General features: G+C 38.4%; 2 protein-coding genes across 3 annotated transcripts in view; one reads left to right on the top strand and one right to left on the bottom strand.

The window, feature by feature from the left end:
* The window catches only part of ESRP2 (epithelial splicing regulatory protein 2), a 168701-nt gene that overhangs the window by 143809 nt on the left and 10081 nt on the right, over nt 1-14811 (bottom strand). The window lies entirely within an intron of this gene.
* SMPD3 (sphingomyelin phosphodiesterase 3) overlaps nt 12335-14811 on the top strand; it is a 98133-nt gene continuing 95656 nt past the window's right edge. Inside the window, exon 1 of the mRNA XM_023934728.2 lies at nt 12335-12563. The gene's annotated coding sequence lies outside the window, so the exon portion shown is untranslated. The remainder of the gene's footprint in view (nt 12564-14811) is intronic.

The raw sequence follows: 14811 nt of genomic DNA on the forward strand, positions 1-14811 counted from the left end.
CATTCTTAAGTACATTCCATACCTAATTATCTTAAAATAGAGTGAAAGCAAAAAAGAAAACCATCACCAAACTTTAATGCTGTTCTCTACCTGTAACTAAGAAGTGTTTCCAGAGGACTCCAAGTGTATTTCAGCACTTTTTATTTTAGTCTCCTGACTGAAAATTTAATTTCTCTTGGTCCTCCTCTAATATCACTCTTAGCAGACAATGTCTAATGACAACATTCTGGTGTTTTATTAACAACAAAAAGAACAGCTATCTTATTTTATGACCTGTGATTGGTTCTGCACATCTTCTATATTACAGTTAGATTAAATAGTAAGTAAATATATTTCTTGGCAAGTTTTCATATCAAGTGACAATGGATTATGCATAAATAAATCCAACAAAGGGTAACCAACTAAGGAAATATTCTTCCAATGCCACGGCATACAGCTTTTGGCAATGGTGATTATTATCATGAACAGTATAAAAAAAAACCAAACTAAAAAAAATTTACCAGATTCAGAAAATAGAGAAATGGTTAACATTATACTGTGTTCCAGCTGACTCACAAGAACCACTATCACTCTTTTGGATGGTAGCTTACCTCAGAAGAGCACAGCTCATATCAGAAGGAAGAGAGGATCAGGGATAAAGAATTATTTTTTTTTTAACGAGGAAATAAATATGGAAATGAGAATTGATATTGTGTTAAGCTAGTTTAGGTTTGAAATGTAAGTCAGATACTTCAAAGTTATGATTCTCATAATTAGAAATTGCACTTCCCCTTCTCTGCCATGACACTGCAAAGCACCTGCTCATAGGAGCTTCACAGCAAACAGATGAGAATTGTCTGCTCCAAAACCCACCTGTGAACTCCAAAACCAGAAGATAATATGTCTTTTATTTGCTGAACTTTGCTAGGATGCAGAGGAGACTGGAATATACTGTCTCAGTAAGAGCTGATAGGACTTAATCCAGTTGGAGTATTTACCCCACTGTGACCTTTTGTTTAGATGAGCTCTTGAGGGCCCAGACTTCTCTTCCTGGGAAAGTGAATACTGAGCATAAAGGTGAAGTGGTCTAGAGCAAAGCCTGTGGGTGTGTCTGTGGGTTTGTACAAAGGTCTGTTTGTAGAATGGAAAGATTTCATGCTACCTTTCTTTGCTCTGAACTTATGCTTCGTTCAGCCCTAAGGAAGTGACCTGGAAAGAATGAACTTGCAAGATGTGGGAAATAAAGTTTTAAAAATGCAAAGCACATAGCATTAGCAAAAGCAAACTGCCAGGTGGTAAATAAGCTTAATGAAGAAATCATACATATCTTGAAAAAAATCTTCTGGACACAATGTACAAAAATAAATGAATATATGAATATTGCAGCAGTCGATCCACCTCTTTTGGCTAACACTGAGCCTGCTCACATTAAGAACAAACTTTTAAAATAAACTCTACACTGAAAGTTTTAAAGCCCTGTTATATGAGCTAATGCTTTTTTCAATTCTCATTCCCTCTCCCAGGAGAAATTATCTTCATACTGTATTCAACAAATATGCATAAGCATGATCAAATGGGTATATTTTATTTATTTCTGCATAAGTTGCAGAATTCCCTTGCTTACTTGGGCACTCTAAGCATTTGAAAATGAGAGATATTTCACTCATCTGCCAAAATAGGTGACAGAACCTTTGACACCAATGATCTAGGGGGATGAACAACATAAATTAGGCAAGCCTGTTGCAATAAATTGACAAATTGCTTTTACAAAACTGCTCAGCCCCAAATGGTATATAGTAGTTAGCAGAAGAGGTTCTTAGCTCCTCATCAACATGAGGAAATGCAACACTTTGGATGTCACTGCCCATGGCAGGGGGATTGGACTAGATGACCCTTAAATGTCCCTTTCGACCCCAACTATCCTATGAGTAAACACTTCTAAAATTGAAGTATTGTATAATAAAATATCTGCGTTTTAAGTTTAGAACTTGACTATTGGAAAGCTTGCTTTTAGCAGGAAATATTCAATAGCAATGGTGATTAAATAGCTTAACATTTCTGGCACTTCTACTGTCATATCTCTTGAACTGTTAACTTGCTACTTTTCTACAGTGCACATCTTTATGGAAGCCATTAGTGAAGGATGGGGAAAAACTTTCCTTGGAGGAAATTGCTCCCCATTCCCCTTTTCCCTCACCCCCTTCAGCCCCTCAATTCAGTTCTTGATTCCAATTTCAGTGAAGATACAATTTTAAAAATTAAAAATTAGTTGAGAAGGGGAAATGAAGAGTTATTTAAATGGCTTTAAACAAAACCACATTTCTGTTCATTCTCAATTTCACATCTAAATGACTTGTGGCAAATGCTCAGCATAGATAAAAGTTCATAATCCTTTTAATAACAATTTGCCTGCTGTTCAAATCCATTTTATGTTTTGGTTAACTGAAGATATTTTGGGAAGTATCATAAAATCATAAGAAACCAATTACATTGTTTTGTTGGCACAATCCATTTTTTGTATCACAGGGTGTGAAACTGCTAAAATGCTAAAACTGGAAATTCAAGGATGAAGTCACACAGAAAAAGAACTCTGAGAAAAAAATTAGGGTGACAGCGTCATCTTCATATTCTTTTAGTTAACTTTGGAGAGATATTTTCCACAGAAATTCAATCTGCAGCAAGTCTTCATCCTTCAGTTAGCATCCAGTCTGAAAAGAGTTCTGAAGGTGAGATGATCTTGTACCTATTGTACAGTTTGAGGTAGTTCTGCAGCTACCAGTGAACACTTTCAAAAAAATGCACTCAAGTGCCTGCAGGAGATAAAAGCAAGGAGCTTGGCAGTCTATCACTTGAAAAACAAATCTCTTTGATAGTAGAAGCCAAAAATGTTTCACTGGAGGAGAATACTCTGTCATATCAGAAAAAATGTTAACATCTTCAAATTCTGAGTCAGCAAGTCACTGAGATTTCCACTAAATTCATGTGTTCAGATCCACTCTCCCTTCTGATTCACTTGTTGAATTGTCCTTAGAGGAATTAAGGATTTAAATAATCAGTAAGTTTTTATAACCAATTACCTTGTGGGAATATCTTTAATCAAAAAATTGTAGAACATATAGCTTTAAATGCTAAAATCTTTCTTTCAAACCCAGAAAGAATTACACAATAGAGGCAACTAGCAAGATCACCTCAAGTAGCCACAAACATCTCCAAGTGCTTGTTGGTGGACTTTTTTGGTTTGGTTTTTTGTTTGTTGGAATTATTTTCCATCAAGAAAATTAGAAGGAAATAAAGAAGCTGTTCAATTCTAGACTTTGCTCTGATCTTTTGATTTGTTTTATTACACAATGTGTTCATTTTGTCTCATCTCTCTAATATTTTTTCTCAGAGGTTTCTGTTTTAGCAGACAATGAATTTGTTTTATAAAGCTCATTAAACTTTTTCCTAACTTTTTATTACAGTAATTTTTTCACCAGATAGGCAGTATACGCCTTCAGTATGGACTAATACTTAATGAATCTTGTTTTAATCAATTTAATTATTTCCCTCCTCCCTGTACTACTTAATGATCTATATTCAGATCAAATATTCTTGAAATAATCTATTAACCAATGTTAACCTGAGAATTAAAGTCAATTTTTTTACTAGAACCTAATAAAGCAAACTGTTTATGGCAATTATTCAATATTAAACTAATCTGAATTACAAAGCATTCTGAAATTTCCCAACTTGGATGTCCTAATGTAGGAAGCTTGATCTATGCTTAGGAATCTAAATTAATGGTCTGGGTTTTCAAATATGCTATTTTTTTCCTCTAATAAGGCCTAAATAATAAAATCTGGCACAAAAATAGTATTTTTGAAGGATTATGAAAGAGGTAAATACTTGGTTTTCATTTCACAAATAATTTGCGAAAAGAATAATTATATTTTAATGTTTTTATACAAAAAAGCAATATGATAAGTGGCTTTCTACTCCAACATAAATAAAACATTAAACAAAACAGTAAAACCATCCATAACATCAATGGAGTTGTCTTCTAAAAACCAAAACATCCAATTCAAATGAATAATGAAAGGCTTCAGCACAGTTTTTACACTTACAGTATTTACTTATAGATCATCTAATTTCCTCCTAAGGCTAATGTAGAAACTGGAAGCTGCTACCATACACAATCAATAATCCTCTTAGAAGCTTAGTGTGAGATACAGGAGACATTGCCAAAAGTAGTCAGCCAGAAATTAAATTCATTTCCAGTTTTGTTGCTGTTGCTGTCGTTTTAAGGAAAAAGCAACTCTAACAATTCCCAGCATCTCTCATTTTGCTTACTGACTTTTCCTTGCAAAGGATGATGTTCAAATCTTCTAAAGCTTTGCCTGACTGGCTGGCCTTATTGCTGACCTTATTAACATGATTTGAACTTGGAGAAAAAGCAACAAAACGTTTTGTAGTTCATGATTTCTGTGAAACATTGGTTACAATGCAGAGGGCAAATTCAGCTTGTCAGTCTTTACTGCTATTAAATATGCCTTGGGCCGAAGAAGGTCCAGTCACTTTGTGGGGATGAAATTATCTGGTTTCATTAGAAAGCGGAATTCTAATAAAAGATCACATCTGATGAAAGGCACACACGTTCTTCCTAGGGACAGCAAGAAGCAGAACCAAGTAGACTCAAATATACAAGATGTTGCACATTTTAACTCATGCTGTTCTCGGACAACATCGAATACCCCAATGCTCTGTGTGAATCAGCCTCTTGCACACTGAGGGAGAGAACCCATTTCAGGCCAACATGAAAAATATCCAGTTAAGTATAGTAGTTTAACTGAACCTCTGAATTTTACTATAGAGTCCAGCAGTATTTTCCAGTTTATGTTCCTGAAGTCTAGATAGCTGCTCCTCTAGAAGGGATCCAGTCTGACTCATTAAAAGGATAACATTTTCAGAGAATGATCAGAATGGCCCACCACTAAATAGCTGTATCAGGCACTTCCAAGTAAAAAAGCATTCAAAAGAATTATCCACTTCCTCTACAGTCACTTAAATTTCTAAGTTATTAAAATATACATCCCAAGCGTTGAGTGAGAGATCTGTAGGCACATTTCAGTTTCCTTACCACTGGGCCATCCAGAAAAATAAACATTAAGCATGATTTGGAGAGCTTCCAAGGCAAATATAAGAACAAATTCTTAGATTCACTGACAAATTATTGCTTTAATGTTATTTTGTTCAAGCTTAGAACAGAAGCTCTGAAACCCCTGTCTCCACAAAAGAAATTCAGACACTAAAAGTGAAGGGAAATAATCAATACAATGTGAGATGTAAGGAGAAGGCAGTCTATTATTCTGAATGTCTATAATCCTCAAAACTTGGCAATACTATGCAAGGGGAGAGAACAGCTAAAAATCAAGTTAGGAGATTGCATCTACTACTTGGTATTAATTTTAATTCTGATTAAATTGCAAAACCCAAAATCAAGAAATGACAAGCATTTTAAAAAAATCAGCATAAACTTGTAAACACTCTAAGTACAAAGGACTAATCAGAAAAATCCTTAAATTTAGTAACTGAGATGTAAGAGTATTTGGGGCACTGTGCTGACTCTAGTTTGCTTTTGGTTTTTAAATCAAGGTTCCCCTTTAGTGAGACTTTTCTATGTTACATAAATCCAGTAATGAAGGAATGTGTCTGCATTCCCAAGGATGGACAATGAACAAGAAGGAATGCAGATGAGTGTACAGCTCTGAACAAAATGATTTAAAGTCAGAGACGTTTTTATTTGCCGAGAGAAACCAGGTCTGTAGTGTCTATTACATGTCATTAAAACTGTTCACAGGACAAGAGCTTGAGATGCCCTGATGTTTCTGGTTATTAGGATAAGACTAAAAGCAATCATCATCTTCTATTGCTCACTTGGAAGCTACAATTATCCTGGCCAGTAGGACTTGAAAAAGGATACCCATTCTCCCAGAAATCTGAAGCATAGTCTACTAGTCTGGATAATTAAATTATCTGCTAAATTGCAGATCTGACCATAATTATTCAATTTGCTGAGCAACAAAAAGATCTGAAGCTGGAAATAAACATTTGGCTCCTACTTTGCTGTCTTTTGTACATTCTACCTAGGAACATAAGAATGGATTGTGAGCCTTCAATCCAAGATTACGTGCTTTTCTGAGTGACTCTCTAATTTTAATTCTTCACTTTTACATTTTTTCTTCCACTAGAATCTTTCTAGATCGCAAGATATTTGTCAGATGGGATTTAAAATGAGATTTCTTTCTTAGACTTTTAATGAACAAAAAAGAGAAATACAGGTCAAGAGAGAGAAGAAAAAAATTCAGTCTGCTTTTCAATCCTGATGAGGTAAAAACAACCTACCTACAAACTTCAGAACATCTTGTTCCCTGAAGATATCCAGATACTGGATAAATCATTCACTCTCGTTACCTTATAAGAGGTAATAAAACCTCTTCGGATTTTGAACTCAATAAATTTTTTTGGCACCAGATATCTGATGATAGCTAACTAAGTTAAGTGTAATACTGCTATCCTGAATTTAAACTCTGAGAGCCGAGAGAAATATTGAGTGAAAAAAAGTACAAGAAAGTTGCTTTAATTATGCTGCTTTAAACTCTCAACATTTTCTAAATGCAATCTGCTCTATGCAGTTGATTTGACTACAATTTATATTAATGAAACATTTCAATAGCATACTGCTTTGCAATAAAAAGCTTGTATCTGCAAGCACAACACTGATTAAAATAAAGGTTTTGGTGGTGGTCTGAAGAAAGCTTTATTGGGTTGTACCCAGTAACTGAGAGGGGTTGCGGTGCTTTTTTTCTCCCTACATGGAAATAGAAATAACCTGACAAGGTTAAAAATGATCTCAGATTAAAGCTATTGCACTTTTTTTCCCTGTTAGAGGAAGATAATTCTCACCCACACCCGTAAAAAATTTCATCCATAACTTATAGGCAGCCTCAAGCTAGTTCATGTACATAAATAGCAAAAGAGAATACTCACTGTCAACTACTGGATGTCTTCATGTCTTAATCTATGGTAACTTGTCTTCTGGTTGTGTGGTCCAAAAGGTGATTTAAAATAAATTTTGTTAGGCTGCAATAGTGGTTTTATACACTGCAGGCCTTCAGGTCTTGAAGGTAAGCTGACTTAGAAGTAATTGCTACTCTCTTGTCAAGCAAATCCAAGTAATTTTGAAACCCGGGGTTTATGGGCATTATTCTGATTGTATTTAGGAAGATGAATAAAATCATTTTCTTTTTAAGGATTCAGTGTTTAATTAGCACACTTGTTTTACTAAACTCAGTTATAGGGACATGATATGTTTGCCTGACTTTTGGAAACTGACACTGGAAATGCTACTCTGCTAAAGAAGTTAAACTGAAAGTGGTGCTTTTGGGGGACCATGTCAGTAAAATATTTTTCATTGTCAATACAACACAAGTAATGAAAAACCTACATAACTTTACTCTCTGGATCAACTTTTACCTTCTACTACCTTCAGATACAGTTTAGTCATTATGAGACCCCTTATCCTTCCTCGGTGACAGCAGAACAGTCAATATAATCCATTCTCTTTTTTTTCACAAAGCACAGATGCCTTATGATGAACAAGACATAGAATTTTTCCCAGTAGAAAAAACATTCCTGCTTCAAGTTTCTGGCTGCTCATGTAGACCTCACAGTGAGGGTGCCAGAAGCCACAGCACAAAGTTAGACTGGAAAAATTAATTTCCCACTGTGTCTACTAATAAATAGAAGTATGCAATTAAATCATACCATAACTAGAAAAGGTCTCTTCATAGCAGTAACAGACCAAAATTTGCTGGCAACAATTCCAATACCTACCCTATTGCCTTACTGTTCACTCTACCTTGCTTACTCTGCTTTTTTCATTCTCTACTTTTATTCCTTTACCTGACTTGCTTTCCAACAATTCAGCTCAGTTAGAGATACTGTATAGTGCTCCATTTCATTTCTGCAAACATGACAGCTGTTGTCACCTTCTGTGAAGCCACTTGATCACCTTCTTGGATTCTCCAGACCTCGCAGAACTATGGCAAAAGATTGGACTGTCTAGTTAAAGTCTTTTAGCATTATTGTCTGACAGTTCCCTGCCATAATTATGAAGTCTTGCACATTTACAACTATTTCACACTTTTTTTCCCTCCTTGTTTGTTAACTGATGCTATAAACTGCTTTCTCAGTTCAGTCTATTCTGTCTGTGCATTTGACATCTACACTTAAGCAGTGATAAACAAACCATTACAACTCCATACATAGAATACTGTGCCACGGTGTCTCTTATTGATGAAACTGAACCTCCAGTGGCAGAATCATGAAAGACTTATGCAAGACACATCAAACCAGTTTGAACTACTCTCCATGTGAATTGAAAGGTCTAAAAACAATTTCAAAGCCCTATTTAGACAGTCACTACTTAAGGCCTGATTCAAGGCTGTATCTATGATTTTTTTTTAACAGTTGTATTTTTGAGCAAAATACCTTGAATTTCTTCTTTTCTATATCCTTTAAATTATATGTTAACTATTACTGTATATGGCTGTGCCATTTATTTTAGCTATACCAGTTGGCACAATCTCAGCTTTTCTATTCTGTTAACCATTTAAGAGTAATTATTCTTACTTTATTCTGTCAGTTTATTTCTTTGCAAGGCAAAGAAAATGTTGACCCTGTATGGGTATAATTTACTGAGGATGAGAAAATGGAGGTAGTGAGGGTGAATCATCACATCTGCTGTTCTTTCATTTAATAAGAACAAACCTTTGAAAGCATAATTGGGCAGTCCTTAGACAGAATGATCAGTGATCCTTCAGTATGTCTAATTAAATGTTTACTAAGCCCATCAATAAGAATTTGGATGTACAAAATCTAAAAAGAAGAAACACATTGTGGTATCTGTTGAAAATAACAGTATTTTTTTCTTGCTTTCCTTCATAAGATAGATGACCTACTGAGATAAATGCAGGAATTTCATTGAAATCGGGAAGAAATTTAATCTTCTATCTGGGTTTCCCTGTATCTATTTTATGTGTGCAGGAAAATAGGAGGCACTGTCTCCAGGGTAAGCAGATTGGTTGCTGCTGACAACAGCACACTACAGCTGCTGTTAGCAGAAATCAGGATCCATGAATCCAGTGATTCAGCTGTACTTGAATGCCTGATATGGCTCCTCATGTAAGATCTCAAAGAACTTTTCATATTTGATTTCATAAAGAGATTCAAATTTTACTTCCATCTGAAATCAAGTCTAAGTGCAAAAACCTTAACCTAGCCAGACCTTATTCCAGATTTGAAGGTAGTTCTCAGGAATTTCTATGAGAGCTTGGAAGCAAAGCAATGTTTGTTCTTCTATTTTGGTGCCCAGAAAGTTACAGTTCAGAACGGGGGGCATGAAAGAAGAAAGTAGGAATGACGTGAGCTCTTGATTAAGTGAATATATATTAAAGTAATTTGTATTAAATTGTTTCAGTCACTAAATCCTTTAATTAAAGATAATTTGAACAGTGTTATGGTTTGAACTAATATATTTAGATTATTCACAATTATTTCAAAAGTATTTTTAATTTGTCTATATTTCTATTTTCTTCTCTGCAAAGAACATGGTTCATAGTTTAGCAGGACCCTTTCAGCTAACAAAAGAACAAACTTGGCTTCATTAAGATTAATGGGGTGAGGAGAAGAAGAGCAATGAACAGGGAGTAGTGGTGGCTCTCCTCCACATTAGCACTAAAAGGTTTGCTTACTTGTGGTCTTGTAATTTGGGAGTGAGTGCCCTATAGCTGCCTATACTCCTGAAGGTTTTTCTCAGGCCTCGTGTTTGCTTCAGCCAGGCTCTGGCAAGGCAGGGCAGGTTTCCCGCTGGTCTCAGGCAGCCTTCTGGAAAGGGAGCCCCAATTGCACACTAAAGCCCCAGCCTTGAGGAAGTACATTCTGCTGTTACATGAATGTGAAGGAGATGCCGAATGGAAGAAATTGTTTTCCATAATTTGTTCTTTATTGTATCAAACCCATATCTTGAATAATCTCAAGAGTCATTATTCAAAGTGAAGTGTTTGCCATATCTTCATAAATACTTTAAACATCTACAAATGTGTTTTGGTCAAACAAAAGTTGGAATAAAGTAAAAGCTGTTTTAAACTTATCTATTATACTTTGCTACAACTTTCTAATGCTGAAAAGTTCAGCAAGGTAGGGAACAGAATACGTAATTCTGGTCTGAGTGAGTCTTGTGGAAACACTGGGGAAGGTACTTCAGGAAGCAATTTAGCAGTCAGCATGTAGCAAAGATGAGAATAATTATCAAACAGCTGTATATATTCCAAAGACTTATGCTGTGATCAAGTTAGCATTCTGGTGGCATAGCATGTCATATCATATCAGGCATCCATTACAACAAATCTGGCAGTACTTTAAATTCGTGTACCACTATGCAAAATGTAACATCAGTATCAACTTCTCAGCCTTTCAGGATGGCTGCAGAAGAGATCTTGCTCACTAGGGTGTGACTGTGTGATCCTGTTGTTCCCTGGGAAACCTATTACTTTTAAGAACTATCCAAAAAAGCATCCAAAAGTGGGCAAGTAATCATTATAATATCTACCCATTGAATAAAAAGAAGCAGTAAACCTAACTCCTGAATCACTGGATTAGAATAAACCACATAGGGATGAAGACAACCCAAAGGGAGGTTTTGCTAACACAGTATAAATAAAACATACTGCTCAGTTTATTTGGCTGTCCCAGATTTCTGTCATAATTTTTGAAAGCTGGCAGTACAGTTGCAAAAACCTTCTCCTAGATGAGGGCAATGCTTGGAAAACAGGATTTCAGAGCATCAAAAGCAGAGACCGTCATGCAGTTTGACCATACTGGATCCTTCACAAAAGCCTTCAGCATCTTTCAAGGACACATAATTCAGAGTGAGATGGGAGCCCAAACTTCTAAATTTACTTGTTTACTATTTATTTTTTTTTTAAATAACAATTATTTTTTCTCATTATTATTGTACTCATTAGCAAAAGAGTAAATGAACTTCTAATTTAAAACTACATTAAATGACTTTTGATGAGCAAGTAAAGAGGAAATGCTTGGGAATACTGTACCATTTCATTTTTAAGTTAACTAATAACACATCCTACTTCAGAAAATGCTTCATAACTACATGAAAAGTCCTGTATAAAAACAGATAGCAGAGATACCTTTCTAAAAGCCATTTACAATTGGATTACAGGCTTTTTTTGCTACATTTTCTGTGGTATTTTGCTTTTGATGAGGCAGAGTCCTGACTCTGTTTAGCTGCTCTAAACAGCTAAACACGTATTATACAACATACAACCAGTATCTTCTATCTTCTGAATCTTAGTAGGGGGAAGGGACGCAGCACAGCTTTCAGGATTCTCTCAAATACCCTAAGAACTATACTACCACTTTTTTTCCTCCCCAAAAAAGCCCCCCAAAAAGGACAGTCAAACGTTATGGAAATGCTCTCCATATTAAACCAGAAGAGCCAGAAAGACAATTGCTGGGAGCAGTAAGGCAAGTGTTCAAAATCAGGTTGATGTGACTTGCATCAGTTCTGAGGTTATTAGAGGTTTTCCAGTCTGAATAGAAATGTAGTACTTCTTAGATTCAGCGACTTGGCTCTTGGTATGCTTTTTCTTTTTCTTTCTTTTTTTTTTTACTAATGCTTCAGGTTCAGATATGTAATTAATTTCCAAGTTCAGTTTGTCTCGTATAGGCTTCAGAGTAGAAGATTTTGTGCTTTACTGTATTAAAAATTAGTTTTTTCTGCCCCCACCAAAAAAAACCAACCAAACAAAACAAAACAAAACAAAAACAAACCCCAGAAAATAATAGAATCAAACATTTTGGAAAGTCTCCACACAAAGCGTAGCGCCGCAGCGCCAACACCCCGGTGCGGGGCAGCCGCGGCCCCACGGGCCGCCGGGCGGGCGGAACTCCCCGTTCGCGGGGCGGTGGCTGCGGCCGCTCTCCCGGGGGGCTCCCGCCCGGGCAGAGGCGATGCGGCCGCCGGGATCTGCCCTCGCACGGCCCACGGCACCGCCCAAGCGAGCCGGTGCTCTCCGCGCCCCGCAAGCGCCGGGACTACACCTCCCGGCTGTCCCCGGAGCGAAGCCGCCTCCTCTCCGCGGGGCGGCTGGGAAGTGTGGTCACCGCCGCCCGTTCCGTTCGGGCGCCGCCCGGGCCGGGGCCCCGCGGAGCGCGGCGGGGCGGGGCGGGGCGGCCGCAGCGCGGCGGGCGGCGGGCGGAGCGCAGCACCCCCCGCGCCCAGGGGCGGGAGCGCGGCGCCGGCCCCGCCCGTGGCGCTTCGTGGAGCTGTTCAGCGCCCAGGTGCTGAGTCTCCCCGCGGCTTACGGAGGCTCCGGCGGCGTTCCCTTCGCACCGCTCCCCGGCGCGGCCATGGCCCCGGCGCTCAGCCGCCTCCGCCAGGCGTTCTGAGCGCCCGCCCGCCCGCCGCACCCCGGCGTGGATGCAGCAGCTCCAGGCGCCCCTGGCTCCGCGGGGGAAGGCGACAGGTAAAGCCTTTCCCTCCCCGCCCATCCGCATTGCATCCTCACCCGCCCTCCGCTCGGAGCTGCCGGCTCGGGGGGCTCTTGCCGAGCCAAGAGCCGGAGGCTGCCCGAGGCATGAGTTGTGTGCAGGGAGCAAGCACCGCGAGGCGGACCGCGGGGAACAAAGCGGTGCGGTCCAGATGTTTTTTGAGTAGTTTCGGTATTTTAGTTTCCGGGGAGTGGGGAGGGGAAGAGCGGGATGGCTGGTTAACTGCAAATATCTGTACTTAGATGTAGGGGGGAAATACCCCTGCGTATATTAATGTCCTCATGGAATCACATTCCTATTCTCATGGTTCAGCAGGAGAAAAGATGTGTTATACAGGTAAGATAGTGCTATAGTCAAGACTGCAAGATGGTTTCCTTGAGTACCCTCCTTAAGTGGAATGCTTGTATAGATTTTGCACTGGAATAATTTCTTCCTTCTTTCCGTGGGGATTATCGCCCCACTGAAGAGCTAGGACAAGCAGCAGAAGGTCAGACAGAGTAGCAGCCACAATGTTTCTGTAACAAGGTGTCAGAAGAAGAGGGGAAAAAAATTCCACTGTATTTAAGGCCAAATGGCAAGTTGCATTCTACATGAAGTCATTTACAGCCAAGCATTGTGCTGTTATGCCTGATGCTTCAGGCTCCCTCTTAGTGCTGGGTGATGAATAGGGAATTGAGCAAGCATATTAACCATGCATAATCAAGCAGCAAGTGTTCTTCACTGCCTATATGTGTAGTACCTTCTGTTACAGGATCAGCGAGTATTCCTGAGCTTTCAAAAGACTCTTTCACCCTAAACTGAGTAGGATGCAGCTGCACCGTTTTTGTGTTGTTGGTAAGACAGTTTAATTTACTGAGAGTGGCAGGGGAAGGGGAAGCCTGGCAAAATAGAAACTCAGCACTTTTCTCAGGTGTAGGTGGTGAGAAAAGTTTAACCCAGGAGACTGCATGGAGTCAGACCGGGAACTTGTACAGTTTCTGTGCTTATTTTCAAAAGAAACTGAAGAACCAAACCAAGATTAAAAAAATAGCTTCATTTAGAAAATCAAATGCAGTCTAATTAGCATGCTCTTAGCACTTTGCCTTAACTTACTTCTGCCCTGTATCTAGAATTTGTGTATTAGGAATGTTTTGCTCCACATGTTACTGTATCATTGTCAGAAGAAAAGAGCCAGAAAAACAATTGCAGGGAGCAGTAAGGTAAGTGTTTAAAAGCAAAAGTATGGGTCACATAAATTCCCATAATATTAAAGATTTTCCAGTCTGGACAGAAAGAGTACTTCTCATTTTCATTTCTTGGCTTTCTTTTTTTATTATTTTTTTTGTACTAATGATTAAGGTTCAGGTTGTAATTAATCTCTAAGTTAGCATGCATTCAATTTGTCTTATAGGGGCTGCAGATTAACAGATTTTATGCTTTACTGTAATAAATAGAAGTTGAATAGACTCAATGTAGTCTGACAGTCATCTCATATCCAAAAGCTCTCCTTCCAATAGGCACCTTGGACATGCAGGGGCATAACATCTGGCTTTTAACAGTAGCCTTTTAGGGATCAATTGAGTTAATAATTACAATAATGCTTTACTGTAAAATTAAAAATCAATTTGTGCACATGTCTGTGTGCAAGGCAAGCTTCCCCTCACACCAGCAGAATTAGATTTCCTGACACAGCTCCTCCCTGCCTCTGCCTTTTAGTCTGAGCACCATCAAAGGCTCAGAGCACGTGATCAGCTATGTGTGATTTAAGTGATGCTATTGAATTTTTTCCACAGGGAACAATTACTATAGAGTGACAAGTCAACCATTTTGATGTTAACAGATCCAGCTCTGTTTAGTGATGGTAACCATAGTATATTCTGCCTAACCCAGTCTGAATATCTCACTGTAGCAGTTTGCTTCTAATTTAAAAGAACACTGTTTAACCTTAAAATAGGTTCTCATTTTTGGGTAATAGAGGCTTTATAATAGAATTTTACATATACATTGTAGACATTTCAGCTCTATGTTTGCAGTTGCTGCTGTCTGCAATAGCCCTCAAGAAGCCACTAAAATATGAGAAAAGCTAAGCAGCATGCTCTGACCACACCCCTACTTTGCCATAATTCATAAACCGAGACTCTGTGCTTGCTGCCACATTCATATTTCTACCTGGTCAGTCAGGACAAAGACAAAGCTGCTTTGTCCTAATGAAGCCAGTGCAGCATGCTTTTAATACAGCCAATG

This window comes from Cyanistes caeruleus, chromosome 12, assembly GCF_971803275.1.
Source record: "Cyanistes caeruleus chromosome 12, bCyaCae1.hap1.1, whole genome shotgun sequence".
NCBI lineage: Eukaryota > Metazoa > Chordata > Aves > Passeriformes > Paridae > Cyanistes > Cyanistes caeruleus.